Source organism: Chelonoidis abingdonii, chromosome 3 (genome assembly GCF_003597395.2).
Source record: "Chelonoidis abingdonii isolate Lonesome George chromosome 3, CheloAbing_2.0, whole genome shotgun sequence".
NCBI classification, from domain to species: Eukaryota; Metazoa; Chordata; order Testudines; family Testudinidae; genus Chelonoidis; species Chelonoidis abingdonii.
Window position 1 is genome coordinate 31,556,516 of NC_133771.1, and position 18,837 is coordinate 31,575,352.

The 18,837-nt window shown below is 41.2% G+C and overlaps 1 protein-coding gene across 4 annotated transcripts in view; it reads right to left on the minus strand.

The window, feature by feature from the left end:
• HPCAL1 (hippocalcin like 1) overlaps positions 1–18,837 on the minus strand; it is a 121,051-nt gene that overhangs the window by 49,401 nt on the left and 52,813 nt on the right. Inside the window, exon 3 of one of the 4 annotated variants that reach the window (XM_032778170.2) lies at positions 17,814–17,923. The exons of the other annotated variants lie outside the window; for them this stretch is intronic. The gene's annotated coding sequence lies outside the window, so the exon portion shown is untranslated. The remainder of the gene's footprint in view (positions 1–17,813; positions 17,924–18,837) is intronic. 4 annotated transcript variants of the gene reach the window in all.

Consider the following 18,837-nt stretch of genomic DNA (forward strand, 5'->3'; position numbering starts at 1 on the left):
AAAGAGGCTGGCATATTGGGGAGCCATCCTAGTATCCATGGCTGTTCCCATGGTTTAGACTAAGTGTTGCTGAATGTAACGTTGCCATGGGTGAGGACGAAATGGATGAGTTTGCTGATGTGTTTGGGGTGGATCTCTGAACGTTGCCTGTTATCTTGTAAATATTTGAGGCAGGCAGTGATGCCATCATTGTGAGGGGATGTTGCTGTAAAGGGAGTGACATTCATGGTGGCAAAGATGGTGTTCTGAAGGAGATTGTTAATGTTGTGGCGTTTCTGGAGGAAGTCAGTTGTGTCCTGAAGGAAGCTGGCTCCTTGTGTGGTGAGTGAGTCTGAGGATGGTTTCTATGAGTTCCCATGGTCCTTCAGTAAGAGTGCTGTCACCAGATATGATGGGTCTGCCTGTGTTCCCTTGTTTAATTTGAATAAATTAGGTCAACTGGTTTTACTTCATCAACCACTCTATTGAACTGTTCAAAGAATTCCAAGAGATTAGTGAGACATGATTTGCTGGGTAGACTTTATCATATCATATTCTTCCAGATATTTTGTTATTTTATTTTTAATTATAATTTTAATCCATTTACAAGGTATATCTGAGAGAGTTATTGGTCTATAAGCACTTGGATCACCCTTATGGCCTTTTTGCCATCTCCAATCCTTTGGAATAGTGGCTGTTCTTAATAATATATTACTCTTTTTTAAGCTGCTGAACAGCTTCATATTTAATCTCCTTCAGAACTCTTGGTTATATATAATCTGGGCCTGGTGATGTATTACATTTTAAATCATCAATTTGCCCTAGCACCACTTCTTTTTGCATTGGGGTAGCTGCTCCACTGCAAATCCCGAATGTAGATACAATGCATGTGTGCAAACCATGACTTTGGTGCAGAAAGGTTTGCACTGGTACAGTTAATCCAGTGTAGCTACACAGTGCAAAACAACAAAACCAACAAACAAAAAATGGAGAAACTGACATTTGCGAAGGGATTCTCAAACACAGGTATTACACAGGAAATCAGAATAACCCTTTTGTGTATTAGCCAAAACCAAATATAACTCATCCCACTGATTGTATCCAAACTCTGACTAATCAGAGTAAAGCAAAACAGAAAGAAAAATGTTATCTTAACAAGACATGCGGGGGGGAGAAGTGAGGTATTTGGAGCAAGTTAACAGTTCAGAAAACAGAGACCATGAATGGCCAAATTAAGCTATTTACATATCTGATTGGTACTTTCCTGTATCAGCATAGGCTTTTACATAATGAAACCAAATTAGTGGAAAACCAAACGTGGAGGCAACTGTAGCTACCAAAGAAGGAGAAAACACAGACACTAAGGACTGATATGATAATGATCCAGGGCAGGAACAGAGTTTTGTTAGGCTCAAATTACTTTTAAAAAAGTGGTTAACATGTGCTACGAAAGAGACCATTACAAAATATAGTGAGTACACCACTCACTGGTGGATCAGTGAAACATGAAATGCAACCTCTAATTAATGAGGATTAGGAAAAAACTGTGTTAGCCCGTTTTCCTATAACTGCCTATTGCAGAGTTTCTGGCACCTTCCTCTGAAGAATGTGCCACTGGTCACTATAGACATGTCAACGCAGCCTTAAAAAGCTGTGGCTGGCCTATGCCAGCTGACTTGGGCTCTCTGGGCTTGAACTAAGGGGCTGTTTAACTGCAATGTAGACATTTGGGCTCGGGCTGGAGCCAGGCTCTAGGACCCTGAGAGGTGGAAGGGTCCCCAAGCTCAGGCTGCAGCCCAAGCCCGAACATCTACACTACAACTAACAAACCCCTTGGCCTGAGCCCTGTGAACCTGAGTCAGCTGGCACAGGCCAGCAGTGGGTGTCTAACTGCAGTGTAGACACATTTTATCAGAGACAGGATACTGGACTCAGGTGGAGAAACTGCAGCCTGATGTACAAGAACATATTAAATCTATATATAGCATTTCATTGCATTTGACAGCCTGTTTTTATAATTATTACAACCATTTCATTTGTACATATTTACAATTATGTAACCAAATATATCTAGGAGGATTTTTTTTTTTTTTTTTTTTTTTTAAGATAGACAGACATCTCTCTTGCACAAACGTGCACACAAGTAAAAAAATCTTGTATTTCATCTAGGTTTAGTAGGGCACACCACACTCAGGAGAGTTCAGGATAAGACTATTAAACAAGGGAAACACTTTCCTGTAAACAGAGTATACTTTAACAAAAATTATCTACTGTGTGCATTGCAGCTTTGTTATAGACATCATAGAATTTAAGGCCAGAAGGGACCATTGAGATCATCTAGTCTGACCTCCTATTCATTGCAGGCCACAGAACCTCACCTGCCCTCTCCTGTAATAGACCACTAACCTCTGGCTGAGTTCCTGCAGTCCTCAAATCACCATTTAAAGACTTCTAGTTACAGAGAATCCACCATTTAGTCAAGTTTAAACCAGCAAGTGACCCGTGCCTCCTACTGCAGAGGAAGGCGACCCCCTGCCCCTCACTCAGGGTCTCTGCTAATCTGACCTGGAGAAAATGCCTTCCTAACCTCAAATGTGGCCATCATTTGAACCCTGAGTATGTCAGCAAGACCCATCAGTCAGGCTCCTGGGAAAGATTTTGCTGTAGTAACTCAGAGCCCTCCTCATCTAGTGTCCCATCTCTGGCTGTTGTGAATATTTGTTACTAGCAGTCACTGATGGCTCACATGCCATTTAAGGCAATCTCATCATATAAGTTTTCAGTTTAAGCTGTTCTGCGTTCAATGTTATATCTAAGAAATGCCTTACTAAATAAGACCGTATCATTACTGTACAAAAGGAGAGAAAGGTGCTCTTTTGGTGATACATTTTACAAGATATGGGGCATCAGTAATTGTGCCCCATCCGAACTGGGTAATTACTTTCTGCCTGACTTTAGTTTCCCCTGTAGTTTCATCAGATACAGTATGCTTCACTTCCTGTCTGACACTGTTACAGTAAAACCTCAGAGTTACCAACATCAGAGTTACAAACTGACCAGTCAACCACATACCTCATTTGAAAACAGAAGTATGCAATCAGGTAGCAGGAGAGAGAGAAAAAAAAAAAGGTGCAAATGCAGGACAGAACTGTGTTAAATGTAAACTACCAAAAAAATAAAAGGAAAGATTTGACAAGGTAAGGAAACTTTCTGTGCTTGTTTCGTTTAAATTAAGATGGTCAAAAGTAGCATTTTTTTCTGCACAGTAAAGTTTCAAAGCTGTATTAACTCAATGTTCAGTTATAAGTTTTTGAAAGAACAGCCATAATGTTTTGTTCAGAGTTACGAACACTTTAGATTTACAAACAACCTCCATTCCTAAAGTGTTCACAATTCTGAGGTTCTACTGTAGGTTGTATGTCTGAATATTGGTAGGGCCTGACCTGCAAACACACACAAGGCCCATTGCCCACAAGATTAAAGTTACTAATGTGAATAAATATTTGCAAGACTAGGCCATTTAATACTAGCTCTGTTTCTCCATAGGAGCAGCTGAATTATAGTGCTGAAGTAATTATATACATGTATGTGACACTGACATCCATGTGATATACATCAGTTATGTAGCTTTGATTGCCTCACCTTTATTCTATCCACTAATCCATAATTTCTTATAACATTCCAAACACCTGAATACCTTCCAGAGGACTGTGACTTGCTTGGTTTTTAGGCTGTAAAACCATCAACCACACAAACAATTCTTCCTTTCCTCCACAAATTTACACATCTGAGTTCCAGGAGGAGCAATATTTTTGCCTGGACTAATAAATGATATAAAATTCACTCATGAGCATATGATCAGGTCCAAAAAGTCCTGTGTACTTCTGGTATTTTTCTGTTTTTGTTTTTTTTTAAATATTTTATTTTTATTTATTTTTTATATATATATATAATTACACACACACGCACACTCATTCCAAACTCATGCCGATAAAGCATGTACCTATACTCACTCATTCTAGTATATACACACTATGTGGGATATCTATACACATATGCATAACAGTATATATGCAAGGCAAATATATATGATCAATGGTGCCACAGAATAAAGGCTTTACTGGCATGAGTGACAACACTGTGTGTGTTCTGTCTTGTGTATATATAATAGTTATGCACACACAATAGTGTAATATTTCATGTGTTGTATATTATGCAAAAATGGGTTTGTAAAGCAGTTTCGGATCTTCAGGATGGTAGGTGCTAGACGAAGGCAAGTATTAAAGGTTGACACAATCTCACAATCCTATAGGTAAAGTTTTGGTAGGGCTTGCAGGGTAAAAGCCCAAACAAACTCCTGTACCCTTTATTTCTAGATCATCTTTGTTAATCTACAGTCCCTGTCTTCACCTCCTGGTTAGAGGCAGCTGAAGTTACTGTGCTAGTGACCCTGGGAAGTAAAGCAGTGTCTTCGCTGAGACCTGTCACAGTAGTGGAGCTATCCCCATTCCTCCACCTTTGGGAGGCCAGATCACAGCTGCTGATTTGCTGCGAAGGCCAGGGTGGAGTGGGAAAAGGGTGGAGGGGAGGGGGGAAGCTACCTCCCAATCCACCCCCAGGAAAAAGCAATATGCTCTCACTATTTCCCATCTGGCACCCCCACCCAAAAGTGAGGGGGAGGGGGAATGGGTAGATGAGTCTGCCTCTTCACTGGACACCCCCATTTCCAGCCTCACCGAGCAGTGGGAGGAAGGGCAGCCTAGCTCCTCATCTCTCATGGCGGTGCTTAGAAAGGAGCAAGCAGAACCAGGACATCTAGGCAGCACCATCACATTCTAGGGAACAGCCTGCTTTGGAGAGGAGAATGCTAGTGGTTTAGAGGCAGATACAACTAACCATTTCCCATATTCCTGCTGGGGTTCCCCAAGCCAGGTGGGCCAAGAGAAAAAGTCACTTCTCTCCCCTAGACATGGAAATAAAGTTAAAAAGATGGTCACATTATGGTAGCAGCTGGAAGCATGCTGCAGCCAGCTCCAGTCAAATCCTAACATCAGCTGGAGCTGGATGGGAGGCAAGAGGAAAGTCCCCCTTGTTATGAGAGTCTCATCATGCCTCTAGCTGAGAGGCTGTCTGCTGTGTGTCTGCTCCAGGAAGTGGAGGCAAGGGTTGGAGAGTAGCAAAAAGAGTTTTGTTTTTACTTTTCGAAGATCTAAAAATAAACTACAAACAAACCCACTCATTCACTCATCCCCCTCCCCCCACTTATACTGTTTTTTATACTTAAAGCCCTTCCAACATCTTAAGAATGGGAGAGGGGGCACGAGGGAGAGAGAAGACCCTACACCAAGCACTAGTAAAAAAGTCGCTCAAGATCTCTACATTGATGAAAAATGAGCCTATCAAGCAAAGGTATGAGATGCATAGATCATTACTTGACGTAGTGTTGTGAAAACATGTCACTTGGCTTCCCTCCAGAAAAAGTAGGCTACACTGAAAATAAAAAAAGCAGCTGCCGCTTCTACAGCTGAGCCATTTGCATCTGCTGTAGCATGAACTGCACAAAACAGGGCTAGCCTTAAAAAGAAGGCATGAAAAGGAAATGTACTAGTGTACATATTTAGCAAAAATAGTGGATGCTTTAAGGCCTCAGCTCAGGTTTCCCCCATCTCCTCCGACTGAAAAAAAGATTCACAACATATGCTAAATATAATTAAGTTTTACATTCACAAGAACATAAGAACAGCTGTACTGGGTCAGACCAAAGGTCCATCTAGCCCAGTATCCTGTCCACCAACAGTGGCCAATGCCAAGTACCCCAGAGGGAGTGAACCTAACAGGCAATGATCAAGTGATCTCTCTCCTGCCATCCACCACCACCCTCTGACAAACAAAGATCAGGGACACCATTCCTTACTCATCCTGGCTAATAGCCATTAATGGACTTAACCTCCATGAATTTATCTAGTTCTCTTTTAAACCCTGTTATAGTCCTTGCCTTCACAACATCCTCAGGCAAGGAGTTCTACAAGTTGACTGCGTGCTGTGTGAAGAAGAACTTCCTTTTATTTGTTTTAAACCTGCTGCCCATTAATTTCATTTGGTGACCCCTAGTTTTTGTATTATGTAAATAAGTAAATAACTTTTCCTTATCTCCTTTCTCCACATCACACATGATTTTATAGACCTCTATCATATCCCCCTGTAGGTCTCTCTTTCCAAGCTGAAAAGTCCTAGCCTCTTTAATCTCTAATCAAATGGGACCCATTCCAAACCCCTAATCATTTTAGTTGCCCTTTCTCTGAATCTTTTCTAGTGCCAGTATATCTTTTTTGAGATGAGGAGACCACAGCTATATGCAGTATTCAAGATGTGGGCGTACCATCAATTTATAAAAGGGCAATAAGATATTCTCCGTCTTATTCTCTATCCCCTTTTTAATGATTCCTATATCTGGTTTGCTTTTTTGACTGCTTCTGCACACTGCATGGACATCTTCAGACAACTGTCCATGATGACGCCAAGATCTTTTTCCTGATCGTAGCTAAATTAGCCCCCATCATATGTATGTATAGTTAGGGTTATTTTTCCCCAATGTGCATAACTTTACATTTATCCACATTAAATTTCATTTGCCATTTTGTTGCCCAATCACTTAGTTTTGTGAAATCTTTTTGAAGTTCTTCACAGTCTGCTTTGGTCTTAACTATCTTGAGCAGTTAAGTATCTGCAAATCTTGCCACGTCACTTTTTACCCCTTTCTCCAGATCATTTGAATATAAGTTGAACAGGATTGGCCTAGGACTGACCCTTGGGGAACACCACTAGTTACCTCTCTCCAGTCTCAGAATTTACCATTTATTTCTACCCTTTGTTCCCTGTCTTTTAACCAGTTCTCAATCCATGAAAGGACCTTCCCTTTTATCCCATGACAGCTTAATTTACGTAAGAGCCTTTGGCGAGGGACCTTGTCAAAGGCTTTCTGAAAATCTGAGTACGCTGTGTTCACTGGATCCCCCTCGTCCACGTTTGTTGACCCCTTCAAAGCACTCTAATAGATTAGTAAAACATGATTTCCCTTTACAGAAACTATGTTGACTTTTGCCTAACAATTTATATTCTATGTGTCTAACAATTTTATTCTTTACTATTGTTTCAACTAGTTTGCCTGGTACAGACGTTAGAGTTATTGGTCTGTAATTGCTGGGATTACTTCTAGAGCCCTTTTTAAATATTGGCATTATATTAGCTATCTTCCAGGCATTGGGTACAGAAGCCGATTTAAAGGACAGGCTACAAACCATAGTTAGAAGTTCTGCAACTTCACATTTGAGTTCTTTCAGAACTCTTGGATGAATGCTTCCAACTGCTAGCCACAGCACATGGTCCTTCAAACAACCAGACAAGCAAGCTCAGCACACAGCAAGTAACCCCTAAACACACACACTACAGACAGCCACTCACCCCAAGGGTGCTGTATTTGTCCCTCTTTCACATTCAGTTAGAGCACTGCAGATTGTTTTATTATACAGCTTGAATGGTAGCACTGGGCTGGACTGATGATGTATCTTCTCCCCCACGGAGGTTAGAGTTATACCACACTCAAACATACCGTAGGGGAACAAGAAGAGGGCGTCTTGTTTATATGGAAGCAGAGCTTGGAGGCCCCAGATCTGATTGTGTATGTACAGCACCTTCTACAACAGACACAGTAACAGACAGTCCTGGGCCAAACAGTTTACAGTCTAACTAGAGACAAGAGAAGGGAAGAGATTAATAATAATTAGATTGTATGACTATCTACAGAACAATCTGAAGGTTCCGGAAGGTACTTTTTTTGTTTATGTTTTTTTTAAATACAAAGATCTGCTGTCCCCACTGATGCATGACCAAATATCATCTGCAGAGTTGTTGCAGGTATCAGGTGTGGGTCTTGCGGAGGGATCTGGAAGAGAAAGGGCTAATTCAAGGAGGATGTTCCATGTATAAGGGGGCAGCATGGAAGAAAGCACAGATGACTGTGGGACAAGCTCAGAAAAAGGTAGAGCAAACAGGCTGGCATCAATTGTAGGACCGAAGGCAGGGAGCATGGAACATAGGAATTGCCATACTAGATCAGACCTCAGGTCCAACTAGTTCAGTATCCTGTCTCTGACACTGGCCAGAACCAGATGCTTTGGAAGATGACATAAGAACCCCACGGTAGGCAGATGTGGGATAATCAGCCCTTTACATGATTAAGTCTCATTCTGATCTCTTACAGAGATAGGTTTAATATGCCTTTGAAAATTTCAACCATCATTAACTATAACTCTGGATAGTCTTGTTATCCATATAAATGAACAATCTTTTTTTTTAAGCTTTGCTAAATTTTTGGTGGCAATGAATGCATGTGGCAGAGTTCCAGATGTATGTGGGTGTCAAGTAAGAGACAAGACAGGACAAGTAGGAAGGGGAAGATCAGTCTGAGGCTCTGAAGGGGAGGGCAAGAAGCTTGAACTTGATGTGATGAAACAATGAAGACTTCCAAAGAGAGGAGGCTATGAGGTCAGAACAACAGGAAAAAGAAAATGATCCTAGCAGCAACATTTTCAAGGGATCAGGACAAGGTGATGTGCATCACAGAGGAGATGGCTGCAGCAGTCAAGATGAAAGTGGAGTGCTCAAGATACATTTTTAGATGTGCAGGCAGAAAGAAAAAGGTCAGATTTCGGAAACTGTACCAATCTGTTGCTCCTAGACAGACTCAGGAGTCAGCTGCATGACTTGCCGGATGCGAGTGTGTATGTTGCCTTCATGGGAACTTCTAGTATGACTTTTCAAAGTTAAAACAAAGGGAAGTCCCAAGACAGCTCAGTGCTAAGTGCCCAAGACTTCCTAAAAGTTTGGTGGTTTAGAATTTTGGCTTTTCTTTACTCCTAATGCAGTAAGATATGAAATATTCAAATGGCAAAGAAGTTTATCTGATATGCAAATTCTTCCAACAAATGGACACAATAACTACATGTTCAGGACATGTATGGTACAGGCTTAAATATTCCCTTTTCAGCCACTTGTTGCAGTGAGCCCAAGTAAAATAAATCCTTTCTGCAGTAATCCAGCCTGTACTAAATTCTGTTTAAACTGAAAATCAGTGTCAGAAGAGGTCATTTATGCAGACATTATTAGAACAGGCACGAACATTTCAGACAACTTAGAAACTCTAAGTCTAATTAATGGCTATGCTCTTTCAAGATAGGTATTCATGCATACCTTTCACTAAGATAATCAATACTGTATACTACTTTGGCAATGTGGGCAAGTTAGCATTGCTATAAGAATAATAATAAAAACACCACACCAAGACAATCCTGACCTATTAAAATCTGCAGCCCTAAAATGGCATCCACGTTGATTTTTTTGGCATCTAGCTACTGGTTTTTGCTTTTTAAAAGAATAAATTTAGCTGTGTCCTTATGGAATTGCGTAAGATAAGACTGCTGATGCATATCTTCTAGACACACAGAAAGCCTGTCTCCAGCAGTATGGAGATGGAGGTCAATATGAGAACCTGTATAGACAGAGATAGCTGGAAGCTGAAGTAGCTGGTTATCCAGCATAAAAGTCCTACTCTAGGAAAACCCTTGGGGCCTGTCCACACTAGCATAAAAGGTGCATTTTAAAAACAGGTTAGCTAACACACTTTAAAATCCTAATGTAAATAGGGTAAGCTGTATTTAAAAATATACTAGCTGGTTGCATTGTAGCCTAAGAAGGAGCCAAAGGCTCACCTTGACCAGCTATTACAACTTAAAATACAACTAGACCCATCTGCACTATGGTTAAAAAAATACCTTTTATCCTAGTGTGTGGACAGGTGCTTATATCCCAATGTAGACAGACAACACAGTTGTTTTTTCACATTTTCATTAGATTTTTCTTGTATCTATGGAGCTGTGTAGCGTATAAACTCTATTTGTGAAGCTAAGGGGTTTGGTCATAATACAAATGAAAATCCTAGTAACCATTTTTACTGAGTGTAATACACAAATGAGTATTAGCTGCAATAAAACATTGGGTTGCACAGCATTAGGTCCTCTGCTATGCTGGAGACATTCCACAAAATAGTATTACAATACAGTTTCAGTTCTGACCAGTAGCCTTGTCTGTATTTTATCAGCTACTCTCCAATGCCCATTCAACATTAGAGATGAACATTACAGACAGAACTGGCACTCAGTGGTAGTCTCAGCAGTGAAGCCAAATACTACATGCAGGTAGAAACTGACCTTTTCATCTCTGCAGGTTCCTACCTGGAAAAAAAACACAAGAACCCTTTCATGGTGTTCCTTCTTGGACAGAAGACCTGAATTAAAGGCCTGTCAATCCAACGGCTTTTATGCATATTAGACTCGCTTACTGTGGGATAAGTATAAAATTAAAGAATTAACATTCTCTTAAATTTGGTAAAGGAAATATATATGTATTATAAAGAAAGACCCTGACTAGCAAGCAGAAAGAAGGACTTGAAAATAACAACTTCTAAGGCCAGAAGGAATAAAGTAGGGAGGATGTCTGCTTTAAAGAATAACTAAGGTTCTAAAAAGAAGGACTGTGCCCAACAGAGGTGACTGCAGATGGTTTTAAATTAAATAAAGAGAATCTGTCTTAAAATGAGCCCACATGGCCCTTTCCCAACCCACACACCAATGTTGAAGCTTATGTGAACTCAGGTGCAATGTGAAAACTGTTGGACAGCAAGAAGGAGGGGGAGAAAGGCCTTGGGAAGACAGGAGGTTGTAAATCTTATCTGGATTAAGACTGAAATAAGGGTGAACTGTGTCAGATTGTTTTTTTTAGCTGAAGTCAGTCACTGGCAAGGACATCACTTGTTAGAGGGTATAAAAAGTAAATTCTAAAAAGGTTCGTTGCTAATAGCTGCCTGACCATACTGGAGCTGACCAATACGAGTCTAAGCACCCCTGGATTTAGCCCGTTTGATCAAATACTTATGTGTTTTGTTATCGTTTCGATGTAGTAAATTCATTATTACTTAGGCCTTCTAGACATGCTTAGAGCAAGTATATAAATATCATTTGGTCTTTAGGGAATTTATGGTTAATTTAGTGTTTGTTGGTTTCCCATACACCTCTACCTCGATATATCGCTATCCTCAAGAGCCAAAAAAATCTTACCGCATTATAGGTGAAACCACTTTATACCGAACTTGCTTTGATCCACCGGAGTGCACGGCCCCGCCGCCCCTAGAGCGCTGCTTTGCCATGTTATATCCGAATTCATGTTATATCGGGTGGCATTATATTGAGGTAGAGGTGTATCAATATGAATAATTCCAGCACTTACGCATCAAACAAAGCTATTCACAAAGGCATACACAACTTCTTTTTAAGGAGTATGGGAAGTACTATCTCAATTGTTTCTTTGGTCAGGAAACTATTTTCCTCTTGAGCATGGCAAATGTCTAAATCCCTAGAAGTGTCTGAATCCCTGTTGATACAATTTTCAGGTTTAATTTGCTACTTTGCCTACTACTGTAGTCTGGGAGATCTGCTGCCTGTAACAGAGTAATCTGCTTCTCTCCTTATGAAACAAGAATCTTCAGCAGTGATCCAGCTTCCAGCTCTGCTTGCTATTTGGTCTGAGCATGATTCCTCATCACCACCTGGAATTCGTATCTCCATTAGCTGGAAGGGATGCCAGCGTACAAGCGCTACCCACTCAAACAAACTTGCTTCCCTCAGGGAAGGCTTCATAGGCACCTGCAGACCCAGTGAACACAGGAGAGCTCTCAAAAGAAGCACATGTAATGACAATGGATCTCTCCTTCCAGTGCCCCCAGAAGGCTATGCAGGACTTGAAGCTATCCCAGAGTCTTAACAGAAGCATCTCTCCTTCCACTAACTTTGCCAACTTGAAGCATATTTTGCAGAAATATGAGGGCAATTTGTAACAGGGTGGGAGCTAAAAATGGAAGTGATCAGTTTCCACCTTGGTTTACATCACGTCGGAGGAAGAAGTGGGAAATATCTTCCAGCTTCATTTATTTCAGAAGTCAAAATATAACAAAATGGTACTTATCAGCTAATCAAGACTCTGTAAATTGACAGATGGTTCCTGATGAAAATCAGACGGAACCAAATCATAAAATGAATTCTTATAAATTAAAGGAGCTGAATGTAATTCAGTAACAGTTCAGAATATTCTTACTTTTTATTGACACACTTGTTTCCATTTTGCAGCAGCTTCCCACAGGGGACTGGCCCTGCTGCAAAGGCACCAGCTTGGATTCCCTCCCCGGGGCGGAGGGGCTCTGGGCAAACTAGTTTTAGAATCTTTAAAATCTTGGCTTTCAATCATATTTTAGCAGTATCAAGAGAATGAGAATTTCTGCTCCAATACTGTTTTGCTGCTTTAAAACAAACATTGAAGCAACTCTTCGACATTCCATTAGTTTGCTAACAAAAGCCAAAGTATGATCTAAAAATAGGAGTATGAATTTGCACTCAAGGAGATCTGTGTTCAAATGCCAGACTACTTGAGGCAAGCCATAGAAATGCATCCAGCATATGTCCAAAATGGACTCCCCAGAAAGACTACCAGCTTGCCTTCTGACTAGATAAGAGCCACTACCTGTGGAACGCTCCTGTTAATCACACGCGCATGAAGGTGGTGCTTATGAGAAAGCGTGGAACGCAGTTGGAGATTTACTGCCCAGCTACAATACACAGACACAGTTTGTGTTTACCTAAGCAATTTACTTCCTCAGACTAAGTCTTCATCAGCCAGGATACACCACAAGGGATGCACAAGTATGCTCTCCTAGAGTTACGATAAAGTACATCACTTTTTCTTTGGAATCTTCTACTTCAGGCTCACCATAAGGTACCTTCCCTGCAATATCTAAAATTAACCACAGCATGACTGGTCACTTCAAACTGCATTCCCCACTAGCCCATTTTCCAACACATTTCTTCGGATTAACTAATGAACAATTCTGTGGTTCTGAATGAATTATAATTTTATACACACACACACACACACACACGTCTCCATTTGTGAGCTACATATGTAACTAATTTGCACCCAGGAAGACAAGGTAAAAAGTGATCATAGAACAAACTGCAAGAGTCAAGGAAATGCCAGACTGAAATGCACATCACTCAATATAATGTCTCTTCAACCTCCTAAACCCTACGACCAACAAATACATTTTTCCACCAAATTCCAGAGCCGAAGACCAAAGACAAGAGATGTGTCTTGGCTCTGACCAAAGCATCTACTGAAAGCGGGGTAAAATTGTGATTCTATTAAAAAGAAGGCAATTGGAGCATCTTATTCCACGTTTATAAAAAAATGATACTTGTACTCTTTCCCCATCTTCAGTGTGCAACAGTCAGACATGCATCAATATCTAAGACTATGATTTAGTCCTGGGCATTTTTAGTAAAAGGCATGGACAAGTCATGGGCAACAAACAAAACTTCACAGCCTGTGACCTCTCCGTGACATACTATAAATAGGGCCTGTTGGAGGAAGTACCCTGTAGGGCTGTTACTGGGGGGTGGGGGCCAGCAGCACCAGCGATGGGGGCTCCTGAGCAGTGGCTGCCCTGGGTGTGCTTCTGGGGAAGGATTGTGGGGGGAGGGAACCATGGAGCTGCTGCTTGAGGGGGGAGGGTGCCCCAGGGGGGCACTGCTCAGGGGCCACTGGCTCCAGCTGCCAGAGGCCGCCAAGCAGAAGCTGCTTCAGCTGCCCCGGGACCGCTGCTCAGGCGGTCCCTCGGGTCAGCTGTTTGAGCGGCCCTGGCATCAGCCACATGAGCTGCTGCAGAAGTCCCGGAGGTCGCGGAAATTCATGGAATCTGTGACTTCCACGACTTTCGTGACAGACACAGAGCCTCAGTAATATGTGGAATGCTGCACTTATACTTGTAACAATTTTACACAATCTGTTTTTCTAGATCCCCCGCTCTTGGCTTCATTCATATCACTCCTAACCACTCCATTTTTTATCATTGTTTACAAAGAAGGATGTTTACTCTTGAAAGCAAACATCTGAAGTACCACATATAGGAAGCATTTCCCAGCTTAACCATAATGAATGCACTCTGACACCCAAAGTTTATGGTTCCATGAGGGAGGGCTAAGAAGAGGATAAAGACTAGTATTTCACCTACTCCCATTAAAGGAATATTTGGATTTTTGAATTATGGTTACAAATCAATCTATCTACCTTAGCTACTAAGCCAGCCCTGTATTGACACAGTATCAGAGCACCTCATGATCTTTAATATATTTCTCCTCACAATGGCCCTGTGAAGCAAAAAGTGCTATTATTTCCATTTCACAGATGAGGAATTGAGGCACAGAGAGACCAAGTGATTTGCCCAAGGTCAGAAGAAGCTTGTGGCTAACAGGGAATTGAAATTAGGTTGCCAAGTTGTCACAATGGTTAGAGCACTAGCCTACATCTTCCTTTCTTCTAGACCTACCACATACAGATCTCCCACTGAGACTAGCAGAATTCCACCTTTGCAGAGGGCTTAAAGGATCAATCCCACAGTTCAAAACTGGAATACTGAACGTGATTCTCCCACTGACAGCTTGCACAGTCTCCACCTGATCGGCTGCTTCCCCAAGAGTCCTCTTGGGTTTTCTCTCCTCACTTACACCCCATACTTCAAACGGCTGTCACATCGCGAGGAGGAGCCGACATTCACTGCTACTGCTGGGCAGGAAATGAAAAACATTGAGAGGGTGGGGATTGGGCAGGAGCAGTTTCAGTTTTCCTGCCCAAATGAGGGACCTGGAAGAGCCCAGTGAAACAGCAGTGAAGTGCTCCATCTCTCTTCCTTTCTTACCCGAGTACTCTTAGTGGCTGACGGGCATCCTGTAAACCCAGATATTTATTACTTATGTCTGACTATGGTATCTAGCAACCCAACCAAGCCACAAACAAGAGACTAAGGTACAAAACAATTCAATTCATGTCCTAGAGAGAACTTATGAGAGAGGATAAGGTAACAATAAAACAGAGTCAAGCAGAAAGTCATCAGACTCAGCCCAACACTTGCCTAGTTACCTGGTTTTAAAAATTCAACTTGCCAAGTTACAGGCTATCGAAGAGTCCTGGTATCTGAATTGCTGAACAGGCAAAGGGAGTGCAAATCTTCCAAGCTCTTTTTATTTATTTTTATATATACACCTCTACCTCGATATAACGCGGTTTCACCTATAACGCGATAAGATTTTTTGCCTCCTGATGACAGCGTTACATCAAGGTAGAGGTGTGTGTGTACATGTGTACACAATACTCTTAATGTAGCTACAAAGAGAATCCTTTGAACTAAAATTTTTTACATTGTATTAAAGACATTTCTGACCTAATAAGATTTGCTGGTAGCCCAGTAGTTAGCAGATGGACTTCTGTTTATGGAAGAGGGGAATTATTGCAACAACTGTACATCATTTTATGCATCTTTAATATAATACTTCTGAATGGTTCAGTTTATAATATTTTTTAAAATTTTATACAAGAGCAGGGATGACCAACAAGGGGGCAACATTTGCAGAAGACAAAATTATTTAGTTAACCAAGACTAGCAAAGACTGTGAGGAACTCCAGAGGGAACTAACAGCTAAGTTTACATTGCAGCAAATAGAATCACATATTTTCTAATTAAATGCCATTTTTCCCTTTTAAAGTATATGTTTCTATATGGTAAAAGAAGGAAAAATATTTCTTCTTCCTCAAAATGTGGGTTTACGTGGCATTTATAACAGCAAAAAATAGACAGTATCTTAGAAACATGGTGTTTTTTCTTTCTCAAATTGATCTTCACATTTGGACCCTCTGAAAGAATACAAAATGAATTCTAAAGGGTGCTGTGGTAAGTTACCAAATACCTTATTCATTTAACACTATAGAATTCAGATATATAAAAATCTCATCACTTAGATAGTATCAGAGGGGTAGCCGTGTTAGTCTGGATCTATAAAAGCAGCAGAGTGTCCTGTGGCACCTTATAGACTAACAGACGTTTTGGAGCATGAGCTTTCGTGGGCGAATACCCACTTCGTCGGATGCGGATGACATGCATTCGACGAAGTGGGCAGTCACCCACGAAAACTCATGCTCCAAAACGTCTGTTAGTCTATAAGGTGCCACAGGGCTTTTTACTGCTATCATTTAGATAGTAACTCAATAGTACACCCTTGATATTTAACCAAACATTATATTATTAAGGCCTGCCTCTGGTCTGTTCAGAAGCAATATTGACTTGAACGCTGTTGCCAAAATAATCTCCTGCCCATTGCTTCCTAGTGTGTCCACTTGGTTTTTGCATCACTTTACTGGCCCCTCATTCTGCTGCATGTGAAATTCAAACTTCTTGTCCTAGTTTTCAAGACCCTACCTCATACATCCCTCGCTTCTCTCTCTCTATTCTCCTATCCTCTTTATTCTCCTTCCCTTGGCCCTGTCCACTGCACCAACACAACTAGCCTCAACACCTCATTGCTTTCCCTCATGAATGTCACCATGGCTTCTTTCATGTGGCACATTATGCTTGGAGCACCTTTCAAAAGCTAATTGGTCAGCCCTTGCCTGACAAAACTCATTCCTAAAAACGCACTCACTGGTGTCATCACCTGCAAAACATGTTTATACTTATAAAAAACCCTGAACAATGGGATCATCAAGACTTACCTTTATAATCAAACTTCTAGAACATCCTGATTCACCCCTTTCTGCTTGATGTAGGTTATAACTCATCTATCAAGTGAAACACATAGGCCACAATCCCGTAAATGCTTATGGATGCACAGAGCGTTATTATGACTACTCAGACATGTAAAGTAGTAATGTGATAATTCACGATGAATGGGGACTGTTTAGAAACATGCACTTCGCTGTATGTGCCCATATTTGTGGGATGAGAGTCCCAGACTGAAAGCTTGTCAGGGTAGAGATCTATCTTATATCTATTTCCTGTGAAGTGCGTGGGATGCTGTGGGCATTGTAAAATAATGAAGATGATGACAAAATAGTAAAGCTGGCCTCATGAGTGTCTAGTCACTCTGACAGTAGAGCAGCTATAGCAAAACATGTTATGGAAAAAACACTAGTGAAGAAAAGGATCCTGCTTACTGACTAACACATTAATGCGTTGCCTCCACTGCTTTAGTGTTTACTACATCCCAAGAACAGTTAATATAGTATCCAGGAATACCAGGCAGCAGCTGATTACAAAGGGGGCAAGTAGTTTAAAATGTCATTAAATAAATGATTAGAACACAATCTGTGAAGTCAGTCGATTCACTGGAGGCCAAAATGTTGTTAAGAAAAATTGCGATGCTCCCCTTGTAAATACCCTTATCTACCTGCAGCAGAGATGAACCAATAGCTAAACATTTTTGTTCAGCACACATACTGAGCCAGATTAAAATGGTCATCATTAAACAGTTAAAAGTAAACAGCAAAATTGAATAAGCTTCAACAAACCAAGTGAGCTGGCGGTAGGTTGCTCTGCCAACAATTTCATGTGCTCAGCCCCTTCCTAGATGGACTACTTTAGATGGCATGAAAGAAGTCTGCCCTTTAAGAACTGTCCAATCAACATGAATAATAGGTGGATGGCTGCTTCTGTAAACACATCGCCATCCCCTCCCCCGACTTGTTCTGCACAAGAGGATAATATAGGTCAGAAAAGATTAACTGCAGGAGAAAAGGTAAAGTGAATGCTTGGGTGTTAAGAGTGAGCAGCCACCAGCCAGGAAGAGTCTAGAGGAAAAATTAAGCATTTCAGTGAATTTATAATAGGAAAGAGAACAACTTACATTTTGGAGGCCTGCAAATTAACTCTGATGCAGGCTGGGAAGACAGCGCAAGTCTTCTTTCAGAAATGTAAATATCCAGCATACATTTACAATCCAGTCACAGGCTAAAACTGTTAAGAAAAAACTCAGTGGAAATCTGATTTACCACCTACCCTCTTAATGGAAAATAAAACACCCTCCTGTAGAAGGAGCAAACCCAACTTCATCTCCTAGGGCTGGGAGATGCTGTAAGATGTTTTCATGCCATGAAAGCCCCTTTATGGGCACATTTTGTTGCAAGTCCACAGCTTACACTCCAGTGGGTGCTCACTTGGTATCCTTTCCCCACCTCACACACTCCTTCCGCACCACACTTCACTTCCTTTCTGTGAGTCTGTCTCCTCTATATTACTTCCAACTTATCTATTTAACTTAGGTACTTAGTCCCATTTTACAGATGGGAAACACAAGCAGAGAGAGACACTAAGACCCAGATCCTCAAAGACTTCAGTGGAAGTTAGGAGCCTAAATACCTTTCAGGTTCTGGGTCTAAATGACTTACTTACAATCACACAGGAAACCTTTGGCAGGACAAGGTATTTAACCTGGGTCTTGAGTCTCAGGCTAATGCACTAACCACTGGGTCATTTTTCAGAGCCTTCTCCCCCTTCATACAGGGGGTACAAGAACATTGATTAATCTTTACAAGAATCAGCTTCTCAGACCTTGAATACCATCTTCCATGCCTCTGTCGACTAATCCACGAGGCCAATACTCTGTTAAAATTCCTTCCAAAGACCCATCTCTGCCATAATGCTTGCGTCAAAACTAGCTGATGTACAGAGGAAAGCGTGCAGAGTAACTGGCATGTTTGGGGGGGGAGGATGACTCCAAAACCCATTGTGTCAACATAATATTACCAAAATGTAGCCAATGACCATCTTAACCACTTTATATGTATTATCAGAGGGATAGCCGTGTTAGTCTGGATCTGTAAAAGCAGCAAAGAATCCTGTGGCACCTTATAGACTAACATGTTTTGGAG